The sequence below is a fragment of the Panthera pardus genome, unplaced genomic scaffold (assembly GCF_024362965.1).
Source record: "Panthera pardus isolate Hobbes unplaced genomic scaffold, ASM2436296v1 HiC_scaffold_18, whole genome shotgun sequence".
Taxonomy (NCBI): Eukaryota; Metazoa; Chordata; class Mammalia; order Carnivora; family Felidae; genus Panthera; species Panthera pardus.
The window spans coordinates 10,186,698-10,204,929 of record NW_026526743.1 but is presented as its reverse complement, the minus strand read 5'-3'; the positions used below and the strand labels follow the sequence as shown (position 1 = coordinate 10,204,929).

General features: G+C 46.4%; 1 non-coding gene across 1 annotated transcript; it reads left to right on the top strand.

Annotated features, from left to right (window-relative positions):
* Window positions 1–3,974: 3,974 nt before the first annotated feature.
* TRNAR-UCG (transfer RNA arginine (anticodon UCG)) lies at window positions 3,975–4,059 on the top strand. The gene has a single exon. It is a non-coding gene; the product is annotated as a tRNA-Arg (tRNA).
* Window positions 4,060–18,232: the final 14,173 nt, after the last annotated feature.

Below are 18,232 nucleotides of genomic sequence, written 5' to 3'. Positions count from 1 at the left end.
CCCACCACTGTCCCTTTTCCCCATCTTCACTAGCCTGCATGTCTAATATAATCTGTTTATTTGCTTCTCTTCTCTACCAGCGTCTGAGTTTCTCAAGGACGAGCATCTCTGATCCATCTCTGGGTTCCCATCACCCAAGCATGGGTCCAGGCTCATAGTGGATGCTCGGAAATTCATGCTCAAGGTTCGCCCATCAAAGTTCACAGTCCAAAGCCATCACGAATGTGGCATGGTATTTACCTAGGATTCCTGGCAGCAGCCCATGCAGAAGAGGAGTTGGCAGCCAAGGTCACAGACGCGGTACAGAATGGCGGGATTGCAGAGATGGCACCACAGACCAAACATAAGATGAGATACTGAGGGTCAGGAACGGGCTGGGGAGCAGGGTCGACCATGGGTCGTGGTGGGCGGTTAGAGGCTGAGACCCAGACCTCTGTGAGATGCTGGAGTCTCTGCATTTGATTTTGGAGGGAGCTTCAGTGAGCTGGGGAGGGGAGGGACCATTCCTCCACCATGGTAGGAAGAGATGGGGGAACAAGCCGTTACTGACTCCAGAAGGAAGTGCCCAGTCTTTACTTCTGGTGACTTCATGCCACCCCCCTCAGATCAGACCATTGGCCCCATGTTGCCTGTGAAGATGGCTCAGGAGAAATCATGGGACTTTTGACACCTCATGCAGCTGGTAAGTGAGTGCAAGAATTCAACCTCAGGAGCTCTCTGACCTCCTCTGTAAACCCCTACATCCTCATCTGCAAAATGGGGATGTTAACACTCATCGTGGGGTTGGGGTGAGGTTTCCTACATACCAAGGACTTCTGCTGTTTGTTGGGGGAGGCTTCTGTATTCTGTATTCACAAAACCACCCTCCATATCACTTAAAGTAATCAGGTAGTAACTTGTCGTCAGGAGTATTGGCATGGGAGTTGAATGTGACATCCTGGTTGTATGTGTTACTAACCGGGTGATCCTGGGCCGCTCACTGAACTCACAATGCCTCTGCAAAATGCAGATATTATGTCCCCTTTGGAGCTGTGGCAACAATGAAGGAAGAATGCATACAGAGGGTCGTGGAACTTAACCTAATTCCTGGCCCAAGGCATGTTAGAAATAATAATATGTTGTAAGTGATAATAATAATTGCATTTGTATTTAGAGATGATTGTGTGTGTGTGTGTGTGTGTGTGTGTGTGTGTGTGTGTGTGTGTGTGGTTGGGAGAGGGGAGGAAGGGATATGGTATTTTGTTTTCCAGATATTCTATCTAGTACTGGAGTTGTTATGTTTCTAGATTGGGAGCTGCGCTGCAGCCAGGAGAAAAAAGACAGCAGAAATTACCCTCCCTCTGACATGGGCAATCAAACCGAACTGAGAGAGCTGGAACGAGAGTCTTACCTTTCAGCACTGTTGATGTTCAAGCAGTGGGAAGGAGAGGTCCGATGGTGGCGGGCAGGGGTCATTTTCCCAATAAAGGTTCAGAGAGAATACGAAATCAATCAAGTCGTCCTGTGTACCTCATGGCACCCCATAGGTCCCAAGATGGGATAAGGAACCAGAAAGAGAAGCTGTGACCCATTCTAAGAGTCCTGGACCCCTTTGGAGACACATTTATCCCAAAGTCAAAACCCCCCAGGGATCCCAGCTGCCTGGGGCATCCAAATTCTCCCCCTCCATCTGAGTTTTGGGAGGTTGGCCGAAGGAACCAATTATCATCCCCACTTTTCAACTGGACACCAGGAGTGTTAATACTTGGAAAAGAGGGAAGCCTGGCCACCCTACACCATATTTTTCTTGTCTAAAACCTACCAAATGAAAACATGCAATCCAACCCAATTCGCTTGTACTTTTTGGAGCATGTCACTGATCCTACTGAAAATTTGATCAAATCTATGAAGTACATATTCCCAGAAAACCACACCAGTTCCCTGCCCTCTTTCTCTCTCTCACACACACACTCAGTTTTATGCAAGATTACAAAGGCTCTCTGAAGTCCATCTATTTGCCCCCTGGGATCTGCAGATTCTGGGTTTGGAGCTTGAGTTGGGACCAAGAGCATCTCCCAGAATCTGCCTTGGTTGAACATGGTGGTCAGAACTTTTGTCTCTTCCTTTCGCCCCCTTCTCTGGGTTGAAGGGCTCCCTAGTGAGGTAGAGAGAAGGAGATGGGACTTACTTACGTTTGACTAGAAAGGCAACAGAACCAGGAATCGGTGAATTGACATGGAAAATAAAAGCAAGGGAGAGAATAGGGTAAATGCTAACATTACTTATCTCAGTTAATTTATTTATTCCTTCTTGGAGCATTTATCTGCCTTTACCACTTAGAGTTATGCCCTGCCCCCAAGACAAAGCCTGTGTGGCAGACCCGAGTCCCACCTTTCCCCAGAATTCCCTGAGGGGTCTTGACATCAGAAGGAATCTGAGAGCAGTTAGTTAGCTGTGGGAATACAAACTTGGGGGTTCACACAGTTCTTACTTTTTTCTTCAATGGCCACTGGATGCAAAAGTGTCAGCCATCCAGATGCCAACAGGAGCAGGAAGCAGGGAGAGAATTTGGTGTTAGATCACTGTCATGATCAAGAAGACAGATAACCCATCCACTACTCAGGTCTACCCACCATCCATCCATCATTCACCCAACCAACACTTATTTGGCACAGACTCTGACCACTGCCATATGCTTGGTGTTGGTGATGTGGGTGACTCAGACTCAGCCCCTGCCCTGTAGGCATTTGCAGTACCGCCTGGGGAGAGAGGTGTTGGTCCAGAGTTAACAAGATATCTCAAGCCCTGCTCTCACAAAACTCGTGACCTATGGATTTCTTTTTTTTTTTTTAACGTTTATTTTATTTTTGAGACAGAGAGAGACAGAGCATGAACGGGGGAGGGCCAGAGAGAGAGGGAGACACAGAATCTGAAACAGGCTCCAGGCTCTGAGCCGTCAGCACAGAGCCCGACGCGAGGCTCAAACTCACAGACCGCGAGATCATGACCTGAGCTGAAGTCGGACGCTTAACCGACTGAGCCACCCAGGCGCCCCGTGGATTTCTTGAACTTCCTACGGACTCTTCCAACATAGCGTGTCCCAAAGAGAACTTGTGGTCATCACCCTCCCGCCCATCAAAAAGTGATGTTATTTTTTGTTAATTAAATATCCATGTGTTCACAATGATATAAGTAACTACTCGAATAAATAAAGAGAACATATGGGTCAGCTCTTTCTTACACAAGAATTCCAATTAATACATGTAGAAGGAATACCGGAAATAGAAAATCACCATGGCGCAACTACCACCATGATCATTTTTGCAGGCAAGATCCACAGGTGGATGCTATAATTGGTGGACAAATGTTTGAGGAGAAACAGGATATTGCGCATAGTCTCCCACTATCCCCGCCCCCCACGATGTTCATTAATTACAATGAGGGAAGTAGTTACTGGACTGTGGAGAACCCTGGCAGACACCACCTCAACCAAGTGATCAAGGTTAACATCGCAGGTAATGACACACATCAACATCCTTGAAGAAATGCATACGGAAGGGCATAGCACCACTTCTGGGACTTTCCTGCCCAAACTGCATAACCTCAATGTGATCGTGAGATAACCTCGGACAAGCTCAGAACGGCACACTCTTCAGAGTGTCTCACCAAGACTCTTCTTGGGAAGGGTCAAGGTCATGAAAGATTGGCCAAGTCAGCCACGAGTTCTAAGGATTAAAGGCGAGATTGGGGAGACGTCATGACTTAGTGAGATGTGGGCTCCTGGCCTGGATCCTCACTTGTGGGCAAACTAGTGAAATTTGGTAGTAGTTTTGCAGTGGTGTTGAGCTCCTGGCTTCGATCACTATACTAGGTTGGGTAAGATGGTAACATTAAGGGAGGTTGGGAGAAGGCTGTTTAGGAACTCTAGTTGTGTGACTTTTCTGTACGTCTAAAATTACTCCAAAATAAAGTTTAAAAAAATCAGTTGTAGGGGCGCCTGGGTGGCTCAGTTGGTTGAGCATCTGACTTCGGCTCAGGTCATGATCTCACGGCTCGTGGGTTCGAGCCCCACGTCGGGCTCTGTGTTGACAGCTCAGAGCCCGGAGCCTGCTTCCAATTCTGTGTCTCCCTCTCTCTTTCTCTCTGCCCTTCCCTTGCTCATGCTCTGTCTGTCTGTCTGTCTGTCTCTCTCTCAAGAATAAATAAAACATTAAAAACAATCAGTTGTGGTACATCTTGGTTACGGGTAGCCTCAATTATCCAACTGCAAAACTGAATGAATGAACGAACGAACGAATGAATGAATGAATGAATGAAATTATTGGAGTCTTTCTTCTCTCTTTCCCTAACCTCCAGCCTCATCTATCATTCAGTCTTATATACCCTTGCTCCTAGATACCTCCAACTCCTTCACCTCCACCCTGAGGATTGCAACCATCTCCTACCTGGTGTCCTTGCTTCCGTTCTGGTTCCCGACCAATCTGTTCTTCAGGACCAACACTGATCATTTAAACACACACACACACACACACACACACACACTCCTAAATATGACATTCCCTTTCTGAAAGCCTTTCAGCAGCTTCCTGTGGCACTTATAATATCCACATCCCTGATCTGACTCACAAGACTCCGTGTGTGCTAGTTTCTGCCTTCTCTCCACTCTTATGTGTAACAACCCCCACCCACCATGCCCCTCTCCCTGTCCACCTTGCTCCAGACACACTGGCTTCTCTTAGATCCAGGAATGGACCCAGTGCCCTCCTGCCCTAGGACCTTTGCATGTGCCAATTCCCCCACCCTGAACCATCTCCCTAACTCTGACGTTAGCTCCCACCCACCATCAGCGTCTTGCCTCAAATGTCACTTATCCAAAGAGGACTTCTCCCAGTGGCCACACTGTGATGTGCTTATTCGTGTAACATGCAAATTCCATGAAGATGAGACTATGTCTGTCTTTTTCACCCACTGCGTTCCCAGCATTGAGCACAGGGAACGAACCAGGCACTCAACGAATATTTGCCGGACAAATGAGGCAATAGGAACTCAGCTTTGTGACAAGACTCTCAAGTCCTCTTTCTAACATATGGTGTCTTTATATTGTAAAGATCTGGGGTCTTGGTGCACCTGGGTAGCTCAGTCGGTTAAGCATCCGACTTTGGCTCAGGTCGTGATCTCACATTTCGTGGGTTTGAGCCCTGCACTGGGGATGTAAGGGCAGAGCCTTCTTGGGATTCTCACTCTATCCTCCCTCTCTCTGCCCCTCCCCTGCTCATGCTTTCTTTCTCTTTCAAAATAACTAAATAAAAACTTAAAAAAATAAAAAGATCTGTGGTCTCGGTACAACTCCATAACCATGATAATGCCAACTCCCAGGCACTATGCAAATGTAACCTTATCAATGACACACAGAAATCCAATGGACTGGAGATTTTCATGATGCCCATTGGTTCAATGAGGACAGTCAGGCTTATTCAGGCAATGTCTCAACCCCAAAGCCACCAAGAGTCCCTGAGGAAGCCAGGATTCACATGCAAGTCTGTCTCCGAGGCAGGGCTATGGTCGGTACTCAGGACTCAGGCACCGACCATCTCCACCCAAGAAGAGAGAGAAGGGATGCTAACACCTGAAGCAGGGAGTCTGGCTGGACCGCAGGAAGCTATCCAGAGCCAGCCACGGAACCTGTCCACTGTAAGCAGAAATGGAGAGGAGACGGGGAGTGGGTGCAGGCATCACCTTCACGGGGAATGCAGGCTTCTGCCAGTCCCAGGAAAAGCAGAATCAGCAAGGGCATCCTCAGAACCAGCTCGGATCTGCACATCGTGGGGTGGGATTTGGGGCGGACGTTCTCCTTCCAAGGCAAACAGGAACTCTGGTCACCCGCTGTCCTCCCAGACTCCCAGGGCAATGCTAACTGCCCACACATGCCCTCCAGCTGGCCCGGAGGCTGGCAAGTACCCACACCTGGGCCCCTGCCGCCAGCTGCTGATGTAGGTGCTGCTCTTCCTGCCCACATTGCTTACTTATCTTAAAGCAACAATCTAGATAAAATGCTGGGCATCCTGCTTGCTACCCCATGACCCGCAAGGCCAAATCCTGCCTGTCTCCTGTTATCATGGGGCCCATGAGCTAAGTGTCCTTTTATATTTTTAAGTGGTTGGGGGTGGTGGAAGGGGAGACAAAAGAATATTTCATGACAAGTGAAAACTGTGTGGATTGGGAATTCTAGCATCCAGAAAGAACGTTTTATTGGAACACAGCCCACTTATTTAGATACTGCAGGAGGACTGTCCTGCTCCAATGGCAGAGCTGAGTAGCGGTGACAGAGACCGTCTGACCCACAAACCCTAAAATATTTGCTACTGGATTCTTCACTGAAAAGTTTGAAACCCTGTCCTAGACAAATTGTAATTTTCAGAAAACAAAGCAAAAACGCCTGTCGTACTTTTGTTCAGAGGTAAATATTATTTTCACATTCTTGGGCATATACGTGTTCCAAACACTTACTAGCTATGTACCCTGCACAAGTTACTTAACCCCTTTGTGCCTCAGTTTTCTCATCTATAAAATGGGGATAATGGTATTTCCAATCTCATAGGTTGCTGAAAAGCTTAATTGTGTATATATCTATAAAACACCTGGAACAGTGCATATAGTGTCTCTGTATGTATATCAAGAATGCAGGGGCATCTGGGTGTCTCAGTTAAGCGTCCGACTTCTGCTCAGGTCATGATCTTGCGGTCCGTGAGTTCAAGCCCTGCACTGGGCTCTGTGCTGACAGCTCAGAGCCTGAAGCCTGATTTGGATTCTTTTTTTTTTTTTTTAATTTTTTTTTTTAATGCTTATTTATTTTTGAGACAGAGAGAGATAGAGCATGAACAGGGGAGGGGCAGAGAGAGGGAGACACAGAATCGGAAGCAGGCTCCGGGCTCTGGGCTGATGTCTCAGACCAGAGCTCAGCCCAGAGCCCGACGCGGGGCTCGAACTCACGGACTCACAGACCGTGAGATCGTGACCTGAGCTGAAGTCGGACGCTTAACCGACTGAGCCACCCAGGCGCCCCAGCCTGATTTGGATCTGTGTCTCCTTCTCTCTCTCTGCCCCTCTCCCCCTCTCTTTCTTTTTCTCTCTAAAAAAATAAATGAACATTAAAAGAGAATGCAATATATGGACATATCATGATTGTACATACATTTAATACATGATATATGTGGTATCTTATGCATGCAGATCTTAAGAAGTGATCATGTCGTGCATAAAGTATTTAAAGTACTTTATTATGTATGCACATTGTAAACTGAGCATTTCTCCAAGGCTTCAAATATTCATCAACTGCAAAGTTTTACAGGCAAAACTTAAAAGTTTTTGTCATAGAGGCACCTGGTGGCTCAGTTGGTTAAGCGCCTGATTCTTGACTTCAGCTCAGGTCATGATCTCATGGTTCGTGGGTTCGAGCCCTGCATTGGGCTCCGCACTGACAGCACAGAGCCTGCTTGGGATTCTCTCTGCCTCCCTCTCTTTCTGCCCCTCCCCCACTTGCTCTCCCTCTCTCTCTCTCTCTCTCTCTCTCTCTCAGAAGAATAAATAAACTTAAAAAGAACATTTTAAGTGTGGGAAAATACATTAAAAATTTCTCAAAATAGGGGCGCCTGGGTGGCTCAGTCGGTTAAGCGGCCGACTTCAGCTCAGGTCATGATCTCGCGGTCCGTGAGTTCGAGCCCCGTGTCCAGCTCTGTGCGGATAGCTCAGAGCCTGGAGCCTGTTTCAGATTCTGTGTCTCCCTCTCTCTGACCCTCCCCGTTCATGCTCTGTCTCTCTCTGTCTCAAAAATAAATAAACGTTAAAAAAAATTTTTTTTTAAATAAAAAATAAAAAATTTCTCAAAATAGCAACCAAATATAATCCTGTATTACAAAAAAAAAAAAAAAAAAGTGCAGGCCCAGTGACTGCTCATGTTAAAGCTGACCCAATTTAGGGGCTGCCTGAGTGATTCAGTCCATCATGCGTCCGACTTCCACTCAGGTCATGATCTCATGGTTTGTGAGTTCGATCCTCTGTCCCCTTCTCCCTCTGCCCCTACCCGCTCACGCTCTGTCTCTCTCTCAAAAATATAAATAAACATAAAAAAAAAAACTAACCCAATTTAAAAATTAAATCAGCAGCAGCAGCCTCCCGCCCCCTCCCCCAGCTCTTTACAGGGAAATTAATGAAAACAGTTCAATCCTTCCATGCAGTTCCTGAAGCAATCCCAGAGCTTGGTCACGGTGGGAGGGATGAGCACTGTGTCCCCATCACAGGGGCCGTTACTCCCACAGACTACACCCACACGGGTGGTCACGTCAGCTAGTGTGACCTTCTTCTGTCACCGGGCAGTCTGGCCTCCTTACCCCAGCTTCCAAAGAATCTCAAGCCAACGGCTAGGTCCTGCCATCGACAACCCACTTCCTAGGCTCGGGCTGGCTCTCTGCTCAGTTTCCACACACCTGTCCTGGATGGTGGGTCCATTGGACTCTCTTGTCCCCCCCACTGAGCATACGAGGGAATGATGAGCTTAAGAGATTTGCCCGGAAGGGACTTGCACTGTGTAATGGGAATGAGCCAAACTGTGGAATCAGAAAGCCGTAGGACCAAGCCTCAACTCCTCCACCTCCTGGTCTGTGAATTTGGACATATTATTTTTCCTTTTTCGTCCTCAATTTCCCAAGAAGTAGAAATGGAAGCATCACAGGAATAGCTAATGCTTTTAATTTTTTTTTCAACGTTTTTTATTTATTTTTGGGACAGAGAGAGACAGAGCATGAACAGGGGAGGGGCAGAGAGAGAGGGAGACACAGAATCGGAAACAGGCTCCAGGCTCCGAGCCATCAGCCCAGAGCCTGACGCGGGGCTCGAACTCACAGACCGCGAGATCGTGACCTGGCTGAAGTCGGACGCTTAACCAACTGCGCCACCCAGGCGCCCCTTTTAATTTTTTTTTAACGTTTATTTATTTTTGAGACAGAGAGAGACAGAGCATGAACGGGGGAGGGGCAGAGAGAGAGGGAGACACAGAATCGGAAGCAGGCTCCAGGCTCCGAGCCACCAGCCCAGAGCCCGACGCGGGGCTCGAACCCACGAACCGTGAGATCGTGACCTGAGCTGAAGTCGGACGCTCAACCTACTGAGCCACCCAGGCACCCCTCTAAAGATTTATTTTTGTTTGCATATATTTGTTTCCTTAACTGCTGATGGAAATGACTTGGTTTTTTTTTAATCTACAAGGGTTTTTTTTTCACCTTTATTTATTTATTTTGAGAAAAAAGGACCACGTTTGAGCAGGGGAGGGGCAGAGAGAGACAGAGAGACAGAGAGAGACAGAAGCAGAGAAAATTCCAAGCAGGCTCCACACTGTCAGTGCAGAGCCCGACTCGGGACTTGATCTCACAAACTGTGAGATCATGACCTGACCCAAAACCAAGAGTCAAACGCCTAACCACTGAGCCACCCAGGTGCCCCCAAAGTCTACGAGTTTTTGAAGCTACAATTTAAAAACTTTCTTCCAGCAGAACAATGTCTGTGCCTTCGGAGCAGATAGGAGGTGACAGGATTCTTAAAAAACCTTAAAAAGGCCTAAAATACCATTTTGTAATATTTGTTTATATTCATATTTATTTATGATATTTTATGATCCAAAGTCACCAAGCCAGTAGGTGAGGGAGGCAGGATCTGAACCCATCCTCCACTTTCAGATCAACTGTTGGGCACACACCCCAAATCCCAAATATGAAAATCCTTACAAAGACGCTTTTAAAAAGCCCCTCAGACGTGTGAATTTTCAGGCGCTAAAATTTGGAACTCACATGGCTTCGTGCATTTTGTGTGTTCTTCTCACAAACAGGAAGGGCGGAGGGCAGATTCGAGGAAGGATAGAGGAGAGCCTGGAATAAACAGAGACCAGATCCGAAAGAGAATGTCCTCTGGACTGTGCAGATGAACACCCTTGGGGGGACCGTTGGAGGACAAAGCAGGGACAGGGCGGGGTCAGAAGTGCAGGGTGGAAAGATGTGACGCTGCTCCAGTTACCTGTCACGGGTTTCCCGTTTGGGGAACGGGTCACCCCAAAACTCAGTGACTCAAATCAGCAACAGTTATTTGAGTACCTCTCGTAGCTTCTGAAGGTCAGGAATTCAGGGAGGACCCCACTGGGCGGTCTGGCTCAGGCTCTCTCACAGGGTGACTGGAGCCAGAAGTTCCAGTGACAGGTGGTTGGTGGCCACCTCTCTCTCTCCGTGTTGTCCAGGGCGTCTCCAGCGTGGAATGGGCCAGTTGGGTCTTTGTCACAACATGGCAGCCTCAGGGCAACGGGACAAGGGAGGCCAGCTTGGGCCTTCTGTGCAAATAAGGAACAGGGGGAATTATCCTTGCTGCCACTTTCTGTTGGGTGCAAGCTAATCACCTCCCGATCCCTCCCCCACCCTCAGACACAAGGAAAAGGAAATCAGATCCATTTCTCCACCAGGAACCGGCTAGTTTAGAGCACATGAGATGGGAGGGAGTGCCATGACCGTCCTTGAGACACAAAGCGGATGTGTTTGTGTGTCCCTGGCCTCCGTTCCACAGACGGTAAGGTCTTCATGGGCAGGAACTCTGATTTCTGTCAGTCTGTCAGTCCCCACAGTGTGCACACGGGTCTAGGCTGTACGGGTGGCTGGACGAGGGCTTATGGGAAGGGTGGGCTTCACTGATGCAAAACGGCACCCCTGTAACTCCCTAGGGACAGCACCAGGGGGCAGAGGCGGGGCAAGGTTCTTGAAGCCTGCCTGAGGTTTGCGGGTCCTCCCAGGCCTGTGTCCGGCAAGATCAGATGGGGGCAGTCGGGAGGGACCAGGGTGAGAGGCGGCCCGTTGCCAGTCAGGTGAGCATGCAGGGCGTCTAGTTCCTGCATGCCAGCCATCTGTCCAGTACTGGAGGGACTGACTCCGCAGCCCATGTCCCAGAAACAAGCCTTCCATGTCCTTCCCATAACTTCTCCTGAGAACATGGAGATCAGCCCTTGGCTTCTTCTCCAGTGTCCTCCAGCCCCGAGGAGTCACCTGCTTCCAGGAACTGTCACGCCTCAGCATCCCTCAAAACTCTGCTGTGCTGTCCCGACCCAGCCACGTTGCCCATCCCGACCCAGCCACCCCCACCATCCCCCTGGGCCTTGCTTTTCCTTCCCTTTGTCCTTCCTCTGGTACCTGATCCCCACACTCTCAGTTATCTGGGCTCATGAACCCCTCCAGAGTGGACAGCAGAGTCTGGGGTGCACTCCTGGGCCCTATGCCTCAGTATCCCGTGGACCCCAAGCATCTCCCTGGACGCCCCACAGACCTCACGGACTGCTAACAGTGAGCACTTAATTTTCCGCCTTCAGACCCGTTGCTCATCTCGTGTTTCCTTTTGGGCGGAACCCCCAAAGCAACTGGTTTGCTTTTCTTTACCATCTGGTACAGATGGGCCATCATGACACCTGCTGATATTTACATAGTGCATGTATCCATCCATGTGGGTTGTTACACGTGTGTGTGTGTGTGTATGATGTATACATGTATCTATAAATGTGTCTATTACACACACATATATGATGTATACATGTATCTATAAATGTGTCTATTACACACACATAAGATGTATATATGTATCTGTAAATGTGTCTATTACACACACATATATGATGTATACACGTATCTATAAATGTGTCTATTACACACACATATATGATGTATACATGTGTCTATAAATGTGTCTATTACACACACATATATGATGTATACATGTGTCTATAAATGTGTCTATTACACACACACACATGATGTATACATGTATCTATAAATGTGTCTATTACACACACACATGATGTATACATGTATCTATAAATGTGTCTATTACACGCACACATATGATGTATACACGTATCTATAAATGTGTCTATTACACACACATATATGATGTATACACGTATCTATAAATGTGTCTATTACACACACACATGATGTATATATGTATCTATAAATGTGTCTATTACACGCACACATATGATGTATACACGTATCTATAAATGTGTCTATTACACACACATATATGATGTATACACGTATCTATAAATGTGTCTATTACACACACATATATGATGTATACATGTGTCTATAAATGTGTCTATTACACACACATATATGATGTATACATGTGTCTATAAATGTGTCTATTACACACACACACATGATGTATACATGTATCTATAAATGTGTCTATTACACACACACATGATGTATACATGTATCTATAAATGTGTCTATTACACACACACATATGATGTATACACGTATCTATAAATGTGTCTATTACACACACATATATGATGTATACACGTATCTATAAATGTGTCTATTACACACACACATGATGTATACACGTATCTATAAATGTGTCTATTACACACACACATGATGTATACACGTATCTATAAATGTGTCTATTACACACACATATGATGTATACACGTATCTATAAATGTGTCTATTACACACACATATGATGTATACATGTATCTGTAAATGTGTCTATTACACACACATGTATGATGTATACATGTATCTATAAATGTGTCTATTACACACACACATAGAAAAAATATCAGAAGGACACACTCTAAATATTAAATCCGCCTGTCTCTACGGGATGGGATTATGGGCGGCTTATTGTCCATTACTCTTTCCCCGTGTATTTAAAATGTATTCGATAAACATATGTATATTATCTTTATGGTCAGAAGCAGATGATGATCACTGTTTTTAAAATAAGCCATTGAAAGGAAGCAGGCCACCCTGGAGGCTGGCAATCAACAATGTTTTCCAGAACTTCAGAGTGAACTTTCTGATGGCAATTTAGCGCCACGACAGGCAGAAAGTGAGCCTCGTGCTCTGGGGCTCATTAAAATCGCCCTAACAACCCTCACAGGGACCCTGAAAGTAGAGAAGGCTGTGTTCTTCATCATTGCTGCCAGCTAGGTAATTACGATCCACTCAACCCAACGTGGGACTGGCAGGAAAAACAGCTTTCTTGTTTTCAGGGGCAGGAGGGCGGCGTTGAGATGCCAGAGGGAAAACCTCTTGGGCCACAGGCAAGAGAACTTTGGGAATAAATAAATTTAAACACTTGTGAGGGAATTAGAACTTTGAAATAGCAAGAGGAGAGTTACATCAGGCTGCAATCAGGCAGAAGCCACCTGTGAATGCTGAGGCTGTTTTTGTTTTCCCAGTTTGCGTGAGGGCAGGAGTTGCTGGAAGGGGGTGGGGTGTTATTCTCTGTGGCCAGAGGACAAACTTTTCTCCACGTCACACCTTTCGCTTCCCTGATCCCCACCTCCCAGGTTCCCAACAGGATCTCGACCACACTCGGGCTCAACATGTACATTTTTGGAGTCTCAAGTGAGACACAAGTTTGTGTACTTTTTCACTACAGAGTCACCAAAAGCTTTTACACTAAACTAAAAGTACCTTAACTGTTTCCAAAGAGAGCAGCTTTAGAAATACAGAGAAAGTTCAAATCTCCTTGCCCGTTCCTCTCCTTTTTCCCCTCTTCACCTTAACCCTGTTGGCAGTTTGGTGTAGTCCTTTTACTTGCCTGCATGGACGCGCACACCTGTTCCCAGTTTCCAATATGCAAATGCAGAACACATCAAGTCTGTGGGGAAGTAACCCGCTTTTTTTTTTTTCTCCAGTTATCAGTTTGTGATGGACATTTTGCCAGAGCAGTAGATAAAGATCTTTCTTTTTCTTTCTCAATGACTACACAATGTTTACGGGGCTATTGCTGGGCTCTGTGCTAGCATCTGGGGATGTCATTGTAAATAAAAGGTAATAAAAGACATAGGGACGCCTGGGTGGCTCAGTTGGTTAAGCGTCCAACGTCAGCTCAGGTCATGATCTCACAGTCTTCGAGTTCGAGCCCCGCGTGGGGCTCTGTGCTGACAGCTCAGAGCCTGGAGCCTGCTTCGGATTCTGTGTCTCCCTCTCTTTGCCCCTCCCCTGATTGCACTCTGTGTCTCTCTCTCTCTCTCTCAAATATAAATAAACATTAAAAAAAAATTTTTTTTAAGATTCCCTTTCTCCTTCTGCCCCTCCCCCTCCTCTGTGTGTGCGCGCTCCGTCTCAAATTCAAATAAATAAATAAATAAATAAATAAAATATGGAAAATGACGACAGTTTCAGTCTGATAAAATTGCATTAACAAATAAAATAGGTTATAGTCTAATTAGAAGATCATTATCAGTAATCACAGTTTTATCTCTGTGTAATACTTTGGGATTAATAAAAACTATACAACAAAATATTTCATGAAAAAATTTAAATACGCAATTCTAGTAAAGGGAAAAAACTGCAAATCATGTGAAATACCATATGAAGGATCAAATTTAGCCCCACTCTAACAGCAGAAAGATTTACTTTTTTAAGAGCTACTCATTCGTTGGTAGAAAACCATTTTCCGGTGGAAACACTGGTTATTGGAAACGTTGGTGGAAGAACCAGCGAACGCAACCTGGTAGAAGGTCTTTGCTGCCATCTACTGGACGTTGTCACAAAAAATATACAAATTAGCCCTAAAATCAATTATTTTAGAATTTAAAATGTTCAGAGGCACCTGGGTGGCTCAATCGGTTAAACATCTGACTCGAGTTTGGTTCAGGCCGTGATCTCATGGTTCATGAGTTTGAGCCTCACATTGGGCTGACAGTGTGGAGCCTGCTTGGGATTCTCTCTGTCCCTCTGCCCCTTCCTGGCTCATGTTTTCTCTCTCTCCCTCAAAATAAGTAAATAAACTTAAAAAAAAAAAAAAAAGGGACATTTTTTTAAATGTTCAAAATGGGGGACCTGGCTGCTCAGTCAGAAGAGCGTGTGACTCTTGATTTCGGGGTCATGAGTTTGAGCCCCACATTAGGTATAGGTTACTTACATAAGTAAATAAAGTTAAAAAAAATAAAACGTTCATGGGGCGCCTGGGTGGCTCAGTCGGTTAAGTGTCCAACTTAGGACATGATCTCACAGTTTGTGGGTTCGAGCCCCGCATCAGGCTGTGACGTCTAGACAGCTCAGAGCCTGGAGCCTGCTTCAGATTCTGTGTCTCCCTCTCTCTCTTCCCCTCCCCTGCTCGTACTCTGTCTCTCTCTCTCTCAAAAATAAAGGTTAAAAAAAATTAAAAAAAAATTATAATAGTGTCAATATAATTCTGCGAGTTGCAAATAAAATTAAATTATTAAAGGTAAGAAACAGAGCATACTAACAACTAATATCTCTGGATATTGGAAGCAGCCTTTTTTCTTAAAGTTTATTTTAAGAGAGCGTGTGTGAGTGAGGGAGGGGCAGAGAGAGAATCCCAAGCAGGATTCCCTCCGCTCTGAGCCTGATGGGTGCAGGGCTCGATCTCACAGAGCTGTGAGATCATGACCTGAGCCGACATCAAGGGTCGGAATGTTAAGCTAAGTCACCCAGTAAGTAAGGTTTTTAAAAGTGTTTCTTTTATTGTCTCTATGTTTTATAATTACTCCATTGTGTGTGCACAACCTAATAAAATATTTTTTTCATTCTAACAACCTTATACACACACACACACACACACATATATATATATATATATATATATTTTTTTTTTTTTTTTTTTTACCCGTAACAAAGGTATGCCACTATTTAGAAATCTGGGACAAAAGGGGGATGTGAGGCAGAGAAGGAAGAGGAGAAGCCAGCTGGAGAAGAGCGAGCCAAGGGGACGAGGGGTTTTTAAGAGGGTAGAATTGTTACGGAACGAGGCTGGAACGCTGGCGGAAAAATCAAGCGGCACTTGGACATTTTGGTTGATCGGAGATTTATTTAACACCTGCGGGCTCAGAGGAGACTGTTTCTCCAAAGATCTGAGCCCCGAATGCAAGTGGGAAGGGTAATTTATAGTTGTCTGCTTCCATATCTGTGGTGGGTTCCGGCGGCAAACAGGGCAAGAAGAATGTGGAAGAGGGGTCTCTAAGCCAGAGACCAGAGCTTGTCTTAGTCCCACGGGCCATCTTTGGTGTGGTACTTGATTCACTTCTCCAACAGAATGGCCGGTTCCATCGCCGGCTGCACTGAGTTTGACGACTGACTTCAAGAAGACCCAAATCACTGTCGGCTCTGATAAGAGCTCTTTTAGTGGGGATGTGGGGGAAGGAAGCCCAAGTGAGAAGAGGACAGGCTGGATAGAAGTAAAAACACGTCTCTACACACCTGTGTCCCCTATAGACGTCTAAATACATTGGCCTTGTGCCACTTATGCATCTTTTAATAGACTGGATCCAGGGTCCATGGGACCTCTGTGCACTATTTTTCAAAAACAAACAAAGCAAAACTCTACTGCGTGATTGACAGTCTAAGAACCAATGTTGAAGGACAGTGGTTGGAAAATCTCAGTGCGTGTTAGAATCCCCCTGGAGGGCTTGTAAGATGGAACCAGGCACTGCCCGCCCACCCCCCCACCCCCCCCAGGGTTTCTAATTTAGTAGGTTTGGGCTAGAGCCTGATTGTTATTTAATTTCTATCGAGTACCACAGGTGTGGGATGCATCTGGTCCTGGCCCACACCCAGAGGGTAGGAGCGATTGACTGGTTGATCACACTTGACCCGGTCACCTTCCACTAAATCCTAACTATCCCCCAGGGAGGCATGGAGAAAGCAGAAGGGGGGAGGGGGCAGGATCGCTGACCTCTGTGAACACACAGCAATGTTCATCCTCTCTGTTGGCCATGGAGGTGGGCTGTGAAGCCATTGAAATGGCTTCATGGGTTTCAGTGGGGAAGGGGACCTTGTGGTGTGACAAGCCATAGGAGTCACTAGGTAACTACAATGGGCAATCAGAAGACTCTGAGCTGGCAGAGTCAGGCACACATAGGATCACCTGAGGAGCCTTCAAAATTCCCAATGCCCGGGATGCGCCTGGGTGGCTCAATCGGTTAAGCGACTGCCTCTTGATTTCAGCTCAGGTCATGACCTCACGGTTCAGGAGTTTGAGCACTGAGTCGGGCTCTGCGCTCACAGCATGGAGCCTGCTTGGGATTCTCTCTTTCCTCTCTCTGCCCCTCCCCTGCTCATGCTCACTCTCTGTCAAAAATAAATAAACATTAAAAAAAAAAAAGAAAAGAAAACCCTCTCAATGCCCAGGCCACACTCCAGACCAGCCAAATTCTTATCTCTGAGTGTGGCCCCCATGCATGGGTGGTTTTCTGGTTTTGTTTTAACTCTCCAGATGGCTCCAACATGTAGACACATTGGAAAATGGGGTGAGGCTCATTGATGAGAGTCCCTACGATGAAAACAAACAAGGTTGTATCATCAAAACATTTCCCAGGTCTGGTGAAGAAAGTCGGACTTAATCGCCATGATGGAGAACCACCTCCTGCTCAGCTCCAAGAACGCCCAGAGCCTGAAGTTTCTGGGTGAAGAGCAAGTCCACACAGGATTTCAGACGGGGAGCCTGCCCCAGGGAAGGACTTTAAACCCTCCTTACAAACAGGAGGACTTGTGTAAAAGGCCACCTCCTGTGGGAAGTGACAGATCCAGAGCTTTGAAAGTTACTGGACCCCACCTAGGAGCTAAACTTGCTTTTCTCAAAAGGTCCCAAGAGCAGGAGCATCAGCATCATTTGGGAACTTCTTCCAAGTGCAGATTCTCAGGTCCCTAAAGACAGGGAAAATCTGAGAAACTGTCACCACCAAGAGGAACCTAAGGAGGTTTGACAGGGAAACGTAGTGCTGGATCCTGCATAGGAGGCTGCAACGGGACATCACGTGAAAATCAAGGAAATCAGTAAAGTATGGGACTATTCCAACATATTATCAGTTGACAAATGTTCCTTGTGGTGCACAAGGTTAGAGCAAATGGTGCAGGACGTGAGGGAATTCTGTGGGCTTGGGAAAACTGTTCTAAAACTCAGCTTTTTAAAAACACTTTCTTTTTTAAAGTTTTATTTTGAGAGAAAGAGAGAACACAAGCAGGGGAGGGGCAGAGAGGGGAAGAGAGAATCCCAAGCAGACTCCACACTCAGCGCTGAGCCTGATGCAGGGGTATGATCCATGACCACGAGACCATGACCTGAGCCGAAGCCAAGAAAGAGTTGGACGCTGCACCGTGACTGAGCCACCCAGGCACCCTAAAACTCAGTTTAGCGTGGGCCTGCTCACCTGTGGCTTAACAAGGCCCTCAGGGGATGCCCATGT